Source organism: Prionailurus bengalensis, chromosome C1 (genome assembly GCF_016509475.1).
Source record: "Prionailurus bengalensis isolate Pbe53 chromosome C1, Fcat_Pben_1.1_paternal_pri, whole genome shotgun sequence".
Classification (NCBI taxonomy): Eukaryota; Metazoa; Chordata; class Mammalia; order Carnivora; family Felidae; genus Prionailurus; species Prionailurus bengalensis.
In genome coordinates, this window is record NC_057345.1 from 103,090,795 (window position 1) to 103,106,775 (window position 15,981).

Genomic DNA, 15,981 nt, shown 5'->3' on the forward strand with positions numbered 1-15,981 from the left:
TCCACTTCCTCAACTTGCTTCTGTCTGGTTGCTGCCCCAACCATTCCTCTAAAATTGCTCTCACTGAAGCCATCACCTATTTCTTAATGTCATTCCCTCAGGAATATGTTGGTGGGCTGGGAAGGAAAGGCAACCTCAGGTAAGTGATAACTTCAAGAAGAGTGAATTTTTGTAGAAGGGAGGAGGCAAGAGAGCAAGAGAGTTGATTTACATTCAAGCTAAAGCATGACCCAGAACCAAAGTTGAAACCCAAAACTTACCATATTCCAGAGTCCAGCAATCTGGTTGGAAGCCAACTCACCTAAGTGAAGAAAAGAGTCCAGAAACAAGCCAACTCCAAACAGGTAATAAGCTGAGAAACCAAGGTAGTCCCAGAAGGAAGAGTGCAAGAAGGTGTCCAGCCAAGAGAAATTCCAAACTCAGCAGGTCACACTGCATTTGGCTGGGCTTTCCTGGTAAGGCCTGATGAAAAGTCCTAACTTACAAAGTCACCTTTCAGAGATGAGAGATGGGCTCCCAGGAGCACTCCTATACTGGATATGTCAACAAAGTGCCTGCCACACCCAACTTCCTCTTCGAGATGAAACTGCCCCACCCACAGCCCCCTGCTCTGAGAAGCAGAGCTAGGTTGTTCTTTACCCAGGGATGGCTCCTGATTGGACCAGGGATTGGCCCCTGACATTAGGGCTGTCCCTCCAAAAGTCAGGGCTTGAATGGAAAAGATGCATTTGGTCTATCAGATTCTCTTCTTGTAGGATTTGAATTGGGAAACATGGAGATAATGAGGGCAATTAGTCATGGAAACTAAGCTGAAGTTGAAAGGATGTCATACGATGGAGTAAGAGCTGTGGAGGGTTATACAAACCAAATCTATGAGGAAGCAGAACAGCATGATAAGAAAGTGGAATTTATGAATAAGCATCAATCCTGCAGTAGAAGAAAAAAAAAACATGAGTGGTAAACAGAATGTGTTAGTTGGAATAGGATAGTAGGAAGCAAGCCTGCAAAGAATAGCTGAGAAATGTATACCAGTGTTAGGAAGATCCTGTCATCTGGCTCAACTAAAAGCTACTTTCCTGCCACCCAGCTTTACGAAGACTCCCGTGCTCTTCATCAGGCAACCCCAACTTCCTGAATCCCCTTAGTTAATGCTTGTCGCCCACCTACTATTAGCTAGGTATGGTTCTAGGTGTTTGGGATCCATCAGTGAACAAAACAGGAAAGCAGTTATAACAAACACTTTATTACTTTGGGTAGAGTCTCTGCTTCAAAGGACCGAATTAAAGCAATTCTTCATGCCCTCACTTCTTCCCGTGGTCCAGTCAGTGAGGTCAGTCATGGTGTCATAATGAGTCTACTCCCTCTTGGGGATAGTTCATGTTTATCCTCCCTTGTCATCAGGGTAGTGGTTGGAGAATTAGTAGAAGAGAAAAGAATAGAAGAAGCTGGGAGATTGGGCATGGAGGAAGTCAGTTGATGCTGACATAGAACAAGGCAGCTGAATGCCCAAGATTTCAGTTAACTGGGATTTGAAATTTGGCTCTACTACTTACTCACTATGTGATCTTTGGCAAGGCAATTTTCTCAGCTAAATTGGAGGTAAAATAGTATCCTCCCCATTGCATTATTGTGAGGATTCAGTCAGAAATATGTGCAAAGTATTTAGCACAGTATTGGCCCAGAGTAAGTGCTCAATAAGTGATAGCTGTTGTTGCTGGTGTTATGATTATTAGCAATCCTCTAGCCTTCACATTAGGTAGATAAGATGAACGTGCTAGAGGAAAATCAGATGACATCCTATATGAAAACCTTCTCTTGACTTCTGCTGCCAGTTAGAACTTTGTATGCTCATCAAGTTTCCTTTGAGTTGGTATACACCTTCCTAGTTTCTCTCTAGTGTGAGGAAGGAAGGGCACAAGAAAACGGTAAGGATGAAAGTTATTGTTGCACAGGGAAGCAATTCTGGAAGAAGAGAAACAAATTCTGAAAGCAAAGTCTGTGGTAGTGACCATAACAGCTGCTCTTTGGGAAGCCCATGTTATCTTTGCTTGAGGTCCAGGTATTGTCGTGGGAGTGTACCAGGACACATGTTGGACAGGGATGTTGTGTTTTAGTAGCAGGATGGATAGTTGGCTGAGCTGATGCTATGTTCAGGCCTTGCTGTGGGATGGGCACCATTCTACTCATATAGAGGCCTTCCTAGCATGTTACACCCCTATGAATTGCTCCCAAGAAGCCCTGAATCTGGATTAGGACCATAGGTAGATGTCTAAAAGACAATTTGGATTGAATGATTCAAATATTCAAGCCAGAATCTTCCACAGTTGTGTCTCTCTGCTGCCACCATGTATCCAGGCTTATGACATAGACCGGGGTTCTGTTGCTGGATGTGTTGCTGATGGAGCACCCAAGGCTCATATGATAGGCCTTGCATAGCATGAGCTGAGCTTCTAGGCTTGTACTAGCTTCTCCAGGCTTCTGTGGACTCGGCTCTATACAGACTATATCACTCATTAGACCCTCTAGGCCTTGAAGACATCTTGACAGCAAGCCATTCTCCATCCCAAATGGGGGTAATAGAGGACTCCTCCTCAGCAGGATGGCTCCCTCCATCATGTTGGCAGCACTGGTCCCAGCAGAGGACCAAGGTTGAACCAAGCTGGGTCCAGGCTGGCTAGAGTTGGCACACAAGTGAGGACAGACTCTGGAGCTGGATTGCCCACATTCAAATCTCAGCTTCTACTTCTTAGCCACTTTTTTACCCGTGTGACCTTAAAGGAATTACTGTCCTGGTTTCCTCATCTCTAAAACAGCAAAATAACAGTACATACCTCATAGGGTTATTTTTATTATAAGCATTAAATTTGTTAATATAAGTGAAGTCCTTGGATAAATATCTGGCACATAGTTAAGTGCCTGCTGGTGCTATACTGGAACAGAGGTGAAAGGAGTCTTGAGTTGTCCAAAAAATAGTGCCACACTAAGCACATCAGGCCAACTTCCTTCTCCTTTTTAGGAGGTCGTTAGTAGGTCAGTTGCACAAAAAAAAAAAAAAGAACAAAATGCTGTCAAGCATGCTTTGGGATGTCTAGATGTCCTCAAGTAACCAGGAAATCTCTTACCCCAGGATTATAGACACCTGGCTACACCAAACTGGAATAGTCTAGAGACTGTTTGGGGGATGCTGATGCTTCAGGTAACCCAGGATTGCTGGACTAGAGGGTTATATGAGGCACAGTTGGGCAGGGTATGTGTGGAGATGTTTAAGGATGTATTAGGATAGTGTCCAAGAATTGCAAAAAATCTCCTCTAGAAAGTCATGCAAGATACTGATCATTTGGTGCTGTCACAGGTCAAGGGGCATAATGATCTCTTCAGACTATCTGGACACTTCTAGAAAGCCATTTTCCAAATGCAGCTGATAAGAGGCAAACAAAGGTTATAGGCACTCAGAACATCTAATTTCGTGGACCCCTGACCCAAAAGCATGAGGGAGCCAGAGAGGATCAGGGCCCTAGTAGTCCTAACAGAGACTATTTCCTGTTTTTCTTCTTCACAAAGTACCCAGTGACCTCTTGGGAGAAGTGGAGACCCATTGGATCCCAAGACCTATGAATTCCTATTGAGTCTCAGATGATGGATGTTGTGGTGCCCATAGGGTTGCCAAGCAAAATACAGGACACCTACTTAACTTTAAATTTCCAACAAACAATGAATAATTTCTTAGTATACGTAGGCCCTATGTTGTGTAGAATATACTTATACTAAAAATGTATTTGTTTACCTGAAATTCAAATTTAACCAGGTATCCTGTATTTTTAGTTAATAAATCTGATAGCACTTGCTGAGGGGTGTGGTCATGGAAGGGTAATGGATATATGCAATCTCCAAGTGAACACAAAGAGCAGAGATGCTAGAGGATTCTGGTGCCCTCCCCTCAGGGCGCCCTCCCCTCGGAGAGGCTCATTCAGTTCAAGTCACTGGGAGTGAGGCATATTTGGATACTTACGTACTCTAATGTTGTAGTTGGCTACTCTGTGAACATTAAGGACAAGAGCCACTCTATGGATGCCACTGGGACTTTTCTCACAGCCATAGTTGGACAGTTGTCCAGCATCCTGTTTTCCAAGCAGAAATGAGAAATCTCATTTAATGAGTGTCCTCTTGTGGCCACATGTAAATCTTATATCTCCACAAACAGCTGGAGCTGGATTAAAAAGCATGACAACTGGGGAGCTCACCTTAAGACAGAAAGTCTGCCCTGACAACAGGTATTGCAAGGTTTGGCAAGGTTTGACCAATAACCTATGATCTCAAAGTGAGCAGATATACATATCTACAGAGCAGATATAGTGGCCACCAGCTAAGACCACAACCCCTCATTTCCTTCTGGGAAGCCGAGTTGCAGAAAATTAGCAGGAGCCACAGCCTTATGAATTAAGGAACAGTGGTTCAACCTCACTCTGTCAAGATGGGAGTACATAGTAACCAAGAGTAGGGATGTGGTGTAAGGTTGGGTTTTCTAAGCTGAGAGAACAGCCCAGAACCTCAGACAAGTACACATAGGTGCAGAGTCCAAAATCCAGGTCACCAAGACCCAGAAGCAAAGAACTACCTAAACAGGTCAAAAGGCCAAGGCAGACTCTGGGACAGAGTTCACAGAGAGAGAATCAGTGACAGGTTGGTGTTTCCAAAGTCAGCATGTGACTAGCCAACAGTGGTTCATTTTTCATTCCTGGCATTCCAATGGGGAATATAGCTGGTAACAGATACTTGCATGAGGTTAGACATATTGTCAGGGACTAGGCCTACCGATCAACACCACTGGACCTTTCCCAGTCCAGCTCTTCAAGTATTCAGCTGTCCCTATTAGAAACTCTTTCTGTTGTCACTCTCTACACACTTGGCTTCTGAGGCCTTCTTATCTTCTGACCTCCTCCTACCTGCTCCTTCTCTGCCTTCTTCAAGGGCTCTTCCTCTTTCTGATACTTAAATATTCATATTCCTCAGGGTCCTGCCCTTGACCTGCTGCCCTTCTCTTCCCTTTCTTTTCATGGTACCTGGATGTTCTCATTTGCTATCATTGTTCCAGCTAAGCATAACTTGTTGAAAATAGTTTGTGAAGACAAAGCACCTAGGTCCTTTTTTACCTAGCCGTGAGGCTTGGGTGAAGTTTTGGGTTTTTTTAAAAAAACTTATTTAGGCTCAATATCCTTATCTAAATAATGAGGATAAATAATACCAACTAGCTTGTAGGACTATTGTAAGAACTAAATAAGAAAATGCATGTAAATTTCTTTGCAAGATACCTGACATAGTAAGTGCTCAATAAACATACTGTTCAATATTCGATCTTTGTAGCTCAGTACTCTCTCAGGAGCCACATCCAGCTGTCTACTATAGATTTCTACATGGTTATGCCAAAGACACCTCATGTTTTCTGGGTCAAAACCAACACTGGTCTTTTGCCTTCTAAACCTCCTCTTCTTCTCTATTTTTTACCTCAATTTTTGGCACTATCATTCATCAGTTATCCAAGCTGGAATCCTAGAAGTCATCTTTGACCACTGTCTTTTCCTTAACATTTACCATCTACTTCTGATTTTCATCAAGTCAATCATAAATTATCAGATTATATGCCTCAACTCTTTCACTTCATATTCTTCTTCCAATTATTGAATAGAAACCTCTTGTAAAGGGAGTGATTTGAGTCCAAGACCCTGGCTCTGAAGAAGTTCATAACTTTGTGGCAAAGACAGACTCCTGTGGTAGATTATATTATAGTTGAGAATATTCATTGCCCCTGTCTATGGAGCCTATAGGAGAAATATACATCTCTGCCTCATTGACATCTGGCTGGACTATGGACTTGCATTGGCCTATGGAATGTAAGCATATATGACATACACCAGTTCAGAGTAGTTGTAAGAAATTGTAAGTGGAAGCTGTAAGAGTCATCAGATGGTTCTACCATTGCTCTTTTCCCCTGCTATGACATCACCATGTCCCAAATAGGGCCTTCTCCTTTAGCCTAAATCATGAATGAAAAAGAGGAAATAGGACAGCAGTCAATTTATTTATTTTTTAAAATATTTAATGTTTATTTATTTTTGAAAGAGAGAGACAGACAGACAGAGCACAAGTAGGAGAGGCGCAGAGAGAGAGGGAGACACAGAATCTAAAGCAGGCTCCAGGCTCTAAGCTGTCAGCACAGAGCCCGATGCAGGGCTCCAACTCACAAACCATGAGATCATGTCAGATGATGATCTCATGATCATCCATGAGATGGATGCACAGAGCCCGATGCAGGGCTCCAACTCACAAACCATGAGCCAAAGTCAGATGCTTAACCGACTGAGCCACCCAGGTACCCTGACAGCAGTCAATTTATGTTGTACATGCAACATGAACAAGAAATAAATCTTTTTGGATGCAGCTAGAATGTATTATGCTATGTGAAGTAAGTCAATCAGAGAAAGACAAATACCATATGATTTCACTCATGTGTGGAATTTAAGAAACAAACATATATGAGCATATGGGAAGGGTCGGGGAATAGAAGAGAGGGAAACAAACCACAAGAGACTCTTAATGATAGAGAACAAACTACAGGTTGATGGAGAGATGTGGGTGGGAGATGGGCTAGATGGGTGATGGGTACTAAAGAGCGCACTTGTGATGAGCACTGGGTGTTGTATGTAAGTGATGCATCACCAAATTCTACTCCTGAAACCAATATTGTACTATATGTTAAGTAACTAAAATTTATATTTTAAAAAAAAGGAAAAAAAAAGAAAGAAATCTTTTTGTAGTTAGGATATTGGGATCATTTGTTACTGCATCATAAGCTAGCCTAAACTAACTGACACAACTCCTTTCCAGATTATTCATAGAGTCTTTGGAGCTAATGTATAATGAGATGGAAATCAGTGAGTCATAATGATGTGCGGCACAGTGTTCTCCAGCAAAATAAGAGAGCTAGATGTGCTGCCAAGCATCACAGATATTTCATACACGCTTAAGGTACCAAGATTCTTCTTCTGATCAAAGTTCTGATTGGTAAAGTAAATGTTTATCATTTCAAAGATGTCAGTAGCTAAAGGAGTTTCCAAAAGGGGCCAACAAAATCAGACTGTAAAAAAAAAAATCTTTTTGGTGCTTATAAAATTGCAGGGGGGACAAAAACAAGAGCTGACTCAACTGAGAGATATCAGGAATTCATAGAGTTACGTGCTGAAGGGAAATGGCATTGCTGTGAGCTTATTTATGACCTACTTCAACATATTGGAAGAAATGTCAGCAATCTGCGGGTTAGTAACATCACTTGCCAGAAAAACAGCTTCAATTTTCTAACTCTACCACAAGCCCCAAATAAGCCTGACCATTTCTAGGGCACATCTCCTTTGCCTGGCAACAACAGTGGTGACAGCAATAGGTAAGAACAAATAATTACATATAGTGAACTGTGTTAACGCATCAATAGATGGTAAATAGAGCATTACTTTGCTGTCCTATGTGACAAATGACTGTTAGGGCCCTTCAAGACTAAAGTAGTCTTTTTTTTTTTTTAAGGGAGGAGGGGCAGAGGGAGAGGGAGAGAGAGAGAGAGAGAGAGAGAGAGAATCCCAAGAAGGCTCCACACTCAGCGCAGAGCCCAACACGGGGCTCGATCCCACAACCCTGGGATCATGACCTGAGACAAAACAAAGAGTCAGATGCTTAACCAACTGAGCCCACTCAGGCGCCCCAAGACTAAAGTAGTCTTGACTCAATACTACCTACTTACTACTCAGTAGTAAAGCAGTGTCTAAAGCTCCGCATATTGACATTTGGGAATAGATAATTATTTATTGTAAGGACCATCTTGTGCATTATAGAATGTTTAGCAGCCTTACCCATTAGACACCCATAGCACTCCCACAGTTATGACAGCCAAAAATGTCTCCAGACATTGCCAAAATGTCCCTGAAGTGCCCTCCTGCTATATAAGGAGATTCTAGGGGCACCTGAGTGGCTCAGTCAGTTGAGCATGCGACTCTTGATTTCAGCTCAGGTCATGATCCTAGGGTGGTGGGATCGAGCCCTGCGTTGGGCTCTGTGCTAAGTTTGGAGTCTGCTTGAGACTCTCTCTCTCTCTCTCTCTCTCTCTCTCCATCTCCCCCTCTCACTCCCTTCTCTCCTAAATTACATTAAATTTTAAACAGAGACTCTAGTGGTGGAAAGTTAGAAACCATGGCACAACTACACTGAATATATTTTGGAGTGGACAGGCCTTTTGGTTTATCTAATTAGTTCAGGTGGTTAGCACTATTTGTTGCTTATAAATCAAGCCAATCCTGCCCTAATTCCTAGTAACAGCAATTGATTGAGGACGTACTGGAGATGGTAAATACAATTGGCATAGTCAATATAACTTGGAGATTAAGCACTTGGCTCTGGTGTGGGACAGCCTGGGTTGGAATCCTGGTTCTGCTGTTTGTTTGCGGTGTCACCTGGGGTAAGTTTCTTTACTTCTCTGCCATGGAGTCTTTATCTGTAAAATGAAATAACATAGGATATATGAAATAACATGTATGAAATAACATAAGGTCGTTTGAGAATTCAACAAGTCAATGTACTTAGAACGTGCTTAGAACGGAGCCCCGGGCATGGAAAAGAGTGTTTACTGTTATTGTCAACCATTGGAACAACTGTATCTCCATTTAATGCGTATGGAAGCAAATATTCAGGGCAATCGAGTCCAAAATCCTAAGACGCTTGGCTGGCAAGAAGAGGAATCGTGAGTCAAACTCCAAGGCCACGGTGTTTCTCACTACACCCAGGCCCGGGTGGAAGACAGATTAAACCCAGGTTAAACCTGGGAGGAAGAGCTCTCTTTCGGGGATAAAAATTGGCACTTGTCCGCTTGGCCTCCTGTGTTGGCAGGGAGGAACAGAAAGACCCGCCCGAACCGGAGGCAGACAGACGGCCTTTACCACTGACGAGCTGTGAGAACATGGGCGGGTCTGTCGCACATCCTGAGGCTGTTTACTCATCTGCAAAATGGACGCAAAAACACCTGCTCTCCGTTCTTCACGGGCGGTGGTCAGAGCAATGTGAGAACAGTACGCAGCGGAGCATCATCTTGCAACTCCGCGGGGCTCCCCGAACGTCAGGCCAGCAGCCGCTCTGGGCAGATTTGCGTTGTGCCTGGGCGCGTCCAAGACCCCGTCTTCCCGGCCGGGTCCCGCAGTTCTGCAGCGGCCTCTGCGGCAGCAGGTGGCCCTGGACGCCGTGCGCGCCACGGGCAGGGGTCTCCTCCCGCGTGGTTCCAGGGTGGGCAGTCTGGGAGGTGACCCCCAACGTGCTCGCGACAGCTGCTGCTTATCTGCAGTTAGACAGATGAGGTGTCCACAGCGACCTTCCTGCCTCAATGAGTGTGGGAACCCGGGGCTTCCCAGGGCTGAGGGGTGGGAACGTAAACAGAATGGCCCTGGCTGAAGCTGCGCCCCGCATCCTCCCTCCGCGCTGCCCTAACCCGGGAGGAGGCGCCAGAGATGGTCTGGGCACCGCCGCTGAGGGTGCGGAGGGGAAAAGGCTGGGGCTCTGGGGTGTCGGGGGAGGGGAGCCACCTCCCAGCATGATCAGGACTCCCTCGGAGCTGGACATTTCCTGCCAAAAGTCCCACCGCCGTTTTTTGCTGCCAACATGACAGAGTCACGAATAGATCAACCAATCAACCGGGGGAAACCCTCCTTCCCTCCCTGTTGCCCTCAGCAGGTTTATCACGGTAATCCCTAGACTACTTACTCCCTGCTCAGTCATCTGTGAAGAGCAGGGATTCCTGATTTTTTTCTAGCAAAAGCCAGCAAAGGCGGCAGTTTGGGAGAAATGGCTCATTCCCAGCCCCCTTTCCTTTGTCTGCAGAAGTCTGGGCCTACCTCTGGGCTTTACAGGAAGAACACCTGCGTTTGTTACGATTTCCATGCCTCTCTTGTGTGTTGGAGTCCTTCTTCATTTCTTCCAGTTGTCTGCTCTAGGCTTCCTCGCTTCTCCCAACAACACCACTCACAGTGACTCTGTGGCAAAATGGAAAAGCATTTCAAGGTCATGTTCATGTCTTTCCACTTAGTCTTCTTCCTCTGCATCTTTGTGCTGGCCAGCACCTGCTCTGCGGGTAACAAAGCTGCCAGATACACCTTAAAGCTGCCGAGGATACATCAGCCAGCAAGTAAGATAAAGTCGATGACTTCTCGTGGCTTACATCCTTGCTGGGAAGACAGATGCTAGACCAGTATTCCTAAAAGGAGACAGGGTGCTGATTTAGAAGACTAAATCAGTAGGTGCGAACCCAGACCGGGCTCAGGAAAGCCTCCTGGAAGAGTCGTTTCAGCTGAGCCTTGAAACATGAACTTCACCACGTTCTGGTGAAGGACTGGGGAGAGGGGAAAGACAGCGAGGGAAGGAGAACAATATATGTGAGGGCACTGAGGGAAGACAGCGTTTGTGGGAGCAAATATGAATCGTACAGCCGCTTGTGGTCTGTGACCTGGGCCTCCCCCTCCCCCTTGAGCAGTGCTTTGTCCCTGAACACTTCTGCCTACTCACCAACCATAAAACCTGTCACGTATGCTAAGGCCCTGCTTTCTTCCTTCCATGATTGCAATCTCAACTGATAATTTTCTAAAATGGTCTTGGAAAGTGGAGATCTGGATTCTTTGGGGGGTTTTTTGTTTGTTTGTTTTGAGTTTTAGATTCTTAACTGAATTCTGCTGCCTAATTCTCCAACCTGAGCAAGTGACTTAGCTTCTCTGGGCTATGGTTCCTCATCAGTAATATAGGCCAGTGATATTTAATAATGTCTATAGTGATGCGAATAGTAACATTTAATAATGTTTACTGTGTCCCAGCCCCCAGTGCTAAGTGCTTTTTGCAGTTTGTTACATTTAATCCTCACAAACATCATGAAGTAGGTAATATTTTTATCCCAAAGGATTCTTGGGAAGTCTGAGTGTGATCCTAATCATGAACACGCTTTGTAACCATTAAGGGTTAATGCAAAAATCAGAGAGAGTATCACCAGGGTGTTCAATAAGTGCATATGCAATAAATAAATAAATTTATTTGTATCTGTCTCCTGAGCAAACCAAACAAAAAGCAGTAGCAAGAATGAAAAGTGTTGTCATCATGAAATCGCTAATTGCATGTAATGCCAAACCGCTTAAGGGAGAATTCCATCGATGTGACCCTGAACCTCCCAGGTTTACAGTCTGATGACCACCACTGCCTGGAACACATACACAGAAAACTGAGTGAAAGCTCAGAATCAGTTCATGAAGAGACACCAAGTTTGTGTTGAACTTTACTGCCCACTGAGAATAAGCATCTTTCAGCAGGCTGAATGAGCTAAGAGAAATTGCAGAATTCAGGGTTGGGACTGAAGCCAACGGGTCTGAGTCTTTTGATGTTCTCCTTAGGATGTGGGTCTCCACTTTCTATCACTTTATCACACCATTTTCTCACTCCAAACCTCAAATCTGGGAAATGGTTTATTCCTGGTGTCTGCACAGCCATCATAATGACAGATTCTTAAGTTGTCGGTTTCTGAAACCATGGATGTGTATAACAAACTAGTATGAATATGTGGGTATGTGCACCTATGTGTGTGTTTCTGTGTGCGGGTATCTGTGCACATGTTTCTGAGTGTGTGAGAGTGGCGTCCTACACTTACACTCCCCCACTTGGCAAGAAGTGGCCAGGCTCCCCCTGAGCGCAGCCAGTGTGGGAGGGAGAACTGACACCAGAGCAAATGAGGTGAGAGAGGAGAACTGTGGTTTGATGCTCTCAGATCAGATGAGAAGCAATGAATAAGAAAGTCAATGAGCTGAAAATGACTTGAATACAGGCACCGCCTAGGGATCATATCCCCCCCCAAATGTTGTAATAAACATTTGTTTATACTTCATTAAAGTGCTTTGAGCTTCAGTATCCATTTTACCCTTCTCAATATAGGTAGTCTGTCTTGGAGGTTAAAAGCCCATTCTGAGTTCAAATATGCAACTTTATCAGATTCTGCCACTCACTAGCTTAATGATATTGGACAAATCACAAAATGCCTCTATTTCTTCACCTATAACATGGAGACAGTACTATCTACCACATGGCGTTCTTGTAAGGATAAAGGGAAATAAAATGTAGTCCGTGTTTTGCATTCAATACTTCATGGCATTTTACAGGTGACAACACAGATGCCCAGAGAAGTTAGCTTCCCCTCCTGGGTCCCCCTGACTAGGAGGGCAGTGGCAGGAAAGCTAGGCATCCCATCCCTGGCCCAGAGCTTGCTTGCTCGCTTGCTGGCTTGCTTTCTTCCTTTCTTCTGTCTTTCTGTCTTTCTTTCTGTCCTTCTTTCTATCTAATGTCCATTTCTTTATTTGGAGAGAGAGGGTGAGAGAAAGAGCACCTGCACGAGTGAGGGAGGGGTAGAGACAGAGGGAGAGAGAGAATCCCGAGTAGGCTCTGAGCTGCCAGCACAAAGCCCAGTGCAGAAACCAGCGCAGGGCTCAATCCCACGAACCTCTAGACCATGACCTGAGCCAAAACCAACAGTTGGACGCTCAACCGACTGAGCTACCCAGGCGCCCCTGAGGGCTCTTTCTATTCAACCATGTGGAGCACCAATCCCACACTGAAGTAATTTGCAGGTTACAAGTGATTTTTCATGCATAACTACTTTAATTTGCACTTGTCTGCCAAATCCACACATTAGCAAGCTCAGAACTCTGAAGGAAATGTTTATGTAGGACCTTCTGAAAACTAGTCTATATCTGAGGTGGCCTGAAGGAGACCCAAAGGGTTATGTGGGTGAGGACAAAAAATAAAGACACCCTGTCACACCCCCCTCACTCAAGAATATGTGGAATCTTTACTTTGTGGATTAATGTAACACAATCTTTAATCCCATGTTGGCTATACTCATTTTCCTCTACCACGCGGGGTGTATGCTCAAGCAACGTAAACTCACCAAAGTAAATCCGCTTTTTACACCTCTCACCCCACCTACTTTTTAAAAATGTCATCCCCCTCAAGCTTTAGAAAACCAGAGATAAATGTTTTCAATTATCTTTGCACAACTCCCACTATGAACGCAACTGAAAGACAGCTAGATGAGAAGTCAGGAAGCCAGGGGGCTTTCGTCTAGGCATGACCTTGGTTAATCGCGGGCGCTCAGGCCACTTAGGTCAGTTCTTCAGTCTTTGGCTTCTAATCTGTAAAAGGAGAAGAAAAGGGAGCATTTACAGAGTGCCTACTCTGTGCCAAGTGCCTTCGATTATGCCACTTTATTTAGTCCTTTAAAAAAAAAAACTACTCCATAGGAACTTTTATCTGTATTATGCAAACATAATAAATAAATTGCCTCAGGCCCAGATGGCAAAGAGGAACCTGAGTTGAAATTTGAACCCAGGACCATCTGATTCCAAACTTTGTGCTTGTCTTGATAATCCAACACAATCTATAATGCTCCGTTCTATTCTAATATTACGCTCCTCTGTGAGCACAGTTAATCAATAGTTGGCTGAGTCTATTACAGTGAGTCATTCCTCGGGGTCTTATTCTGAAGAGTCAGAGGCCCTGAAGAGATTTACTACATCCCTTACTCAGTCACTGTTACATTAGCTGTCCCTCCTAAGATTATAAGAAGTAGTTTTATTGCCATCAGGAGCAATTTGATACTTGCCTTCATTCTACATGCCTCTTCAAATAAGAAAAACATTTCCTTGGAAGCCCTTCACTTATCCTTCCTTGGAAACTTAGTATTTATACAATCGACTTTCCCCTCAGTTGTTGAAGACTGTTCATTAACAAACCAAAGATACCCCACATTTATCTATTTGGAAGACTCTAACCCATATCTACCAGGAAGTAGTGTGAAAGGTACTTGCTTGCTGAGAAGAGAGATGATGAGAATGCTGGTGAGGAAGGAGCCCAGGGCATGGAGTAACCAGCTACTCTAGTCTTCTTCCCTTATTCCAGGTGTTCCTGAAGTCAGACTCCAATAAGAACTTAACATGTCTCGACTGTAACTTCACTGCATACTGGCTGGGAGAGGGAAGTATGGCCCAGCACACCCCACTCTAGGAGAGGAGAGATGGGAACCCTAAGTCTTACCTATTCCTTTGGTAGTCAACCAGGTGTTGAGCCTGATTCTTTTACATTGTAGTTTTGCTCTCTAGAGGTGAGGATGGTGTTTGTTTTATTTGTTGCTGCATCCTAAGGCTAGCCCAGTGCCTAGCACATGGTCATTGCTCAATAAATATTTGTTAAATAAATGAAGAGGGACAAGGCAGGCCAATAGGGAAGATAATTAGGGCAACCTGGGCCATCCCTGGATTAAGTGTCACTTAGCAAACCCACCTAAATCATGTGATAGCAGCTCCTTGAGAACAGTAACCATGTTTTACTTATCTTTGTGTTCCCTAGCATTTAGCCTTGTATAATAGGGGCTCAAACATTTCTCCAGAATTGAGCCATCTTTAGGGACCCCTACGATCATGTAGTAAAAACATCCTAGAGAATGATACGGTGGAGGGATTTTTAAAAAAAGGCTGACTGGAAGGTGCCAGTGATAAAAACAATTAGCAGGGAAAGCATACTCAAACTTGGTTTTGGTGGGAGGCAAGGACAATTTGGGGAAGGAATGATGCTAGAGCTGGTGACAAAATTGTCCAGGGAAGGGCTATGGTAGCTCAGTTCTCTGCCACTCTGTGCGTGCCAAAGTAGAGGCCATTCACATCGGCACTTTAGCGAAAGTGACTCCCCAACACAACACTCCACTCAGCAGTGCCCCCATCATCTTCTAATGGCCCAAAATATCATAACCCTCGCTAGTCAAGTTATTTTTTCTTTTCTCCATTCTCATATGCAGTCACTTCCTGAGTGGCACTAGGATGAATTCCAGCATCTGCCTTCCTGGACCCAGTACCACATCCCTCTTCCTCTCCAGTGACGACTTTTCAGACTTTTCACCGAAGAGTCTCGGGGGGTTCACTATACCCATGACTCCTGAAGACAGCCATGCTCAGTGATTCCAAGGTGATTCCCTGTTCTGCCCTGCGATGGCCGTGGCTGACAAATTCTTCTTAAAGAGGACTAAAGCATCCTTTGTCATCCCTAGTGGGACATCTCCCCTGGTTAAGAAAGCATCTTGTTATGTAAGAAGCCCAAGACGGGGAGAGCAGAGGACTCAGTGATGCTTCACAGATTTCTCACTGGGGGGTCAACTTAGAGACTGACTCAAAGCTGGCAGGAATAAGAATAAATTAATGGCTTCTGTGGGGAGTGAGTAAGGCTGGTTTGAAGTCTGGTGGGAGCAGTGAACTACATCGATGAATAAGACAGACAGGAAATATTCTTAAATGGAGGAAGAATGTGGGAAACATTTGGATGAGAAAACTGAGACAAAATGAAGAAATGCAGAGAGCTTTATAGTCCATTCTGGAGGTTTGGGGAGTTAATAATAACACACATTACCCACCCAGCCCTCTTCTAAGCTCTTTTGTTATATTACTTTATTGAATCTACACAAGTCTTCGAGGTAGAGCATTATCTTCACTTTGCATACAAGGAAAGCTGAGACGCAAAACTATGGAGTAACTTAGCCAAGGCTACACAACTATACTCTATACAACTAAGTGGTCAAGAAAGCTGGAATTTGAGGGGTGCCTGGGTGGCGCAGTTGGTTAAGTGTCCCACTTCCACTCAGGTCATGATCTCACAGTTCGTGGGTTCGAGCCCTGCACCACGTTCTGTGCTAACAGCTCGGAGCCCAAAGCCTGTTTTGATTCTGTGTCTCCCTCTCTTTCTTTCTTCCCTTCCCCTGCTCACATTCTGTCTCTCTCTCTCTCAAAAATAAATAAACAGGGGCACCTGGGTGGCTCAGTCGGTTGGGCATCCGACTTCGGCTCAGGTCATGATCTCGCGGTCCGTGGGTTCGAGCCCTGCGTC

At 44.5% G+C, this 15,981-nt stretch overlaps 1 long non-coding RNA gene across 2 annotated transcripts in view; it reads left to right on the top strand.

The window, feature by feature from the left end:
- LOC122481031 overlaps positions 1 to 15,763 on the top strand; it is a 44,623-nt gene extending 28,860 nt beyond the window's left edge. For both annotated transcript variants that reach the window (XR_006296733.1, XR_006296734.1), the window contains exon 3: positions 14,903 to 15,763. This is a non-coding gene — a long non-coding RNA (uncharacterized LOC122481031). The remainder of the gene's footprint in view (positions 1 to 14,902) is intronic.
- The last annotated feature ends 218 nt before the right edge of the window (positions 15,764 to 15,981 follow it).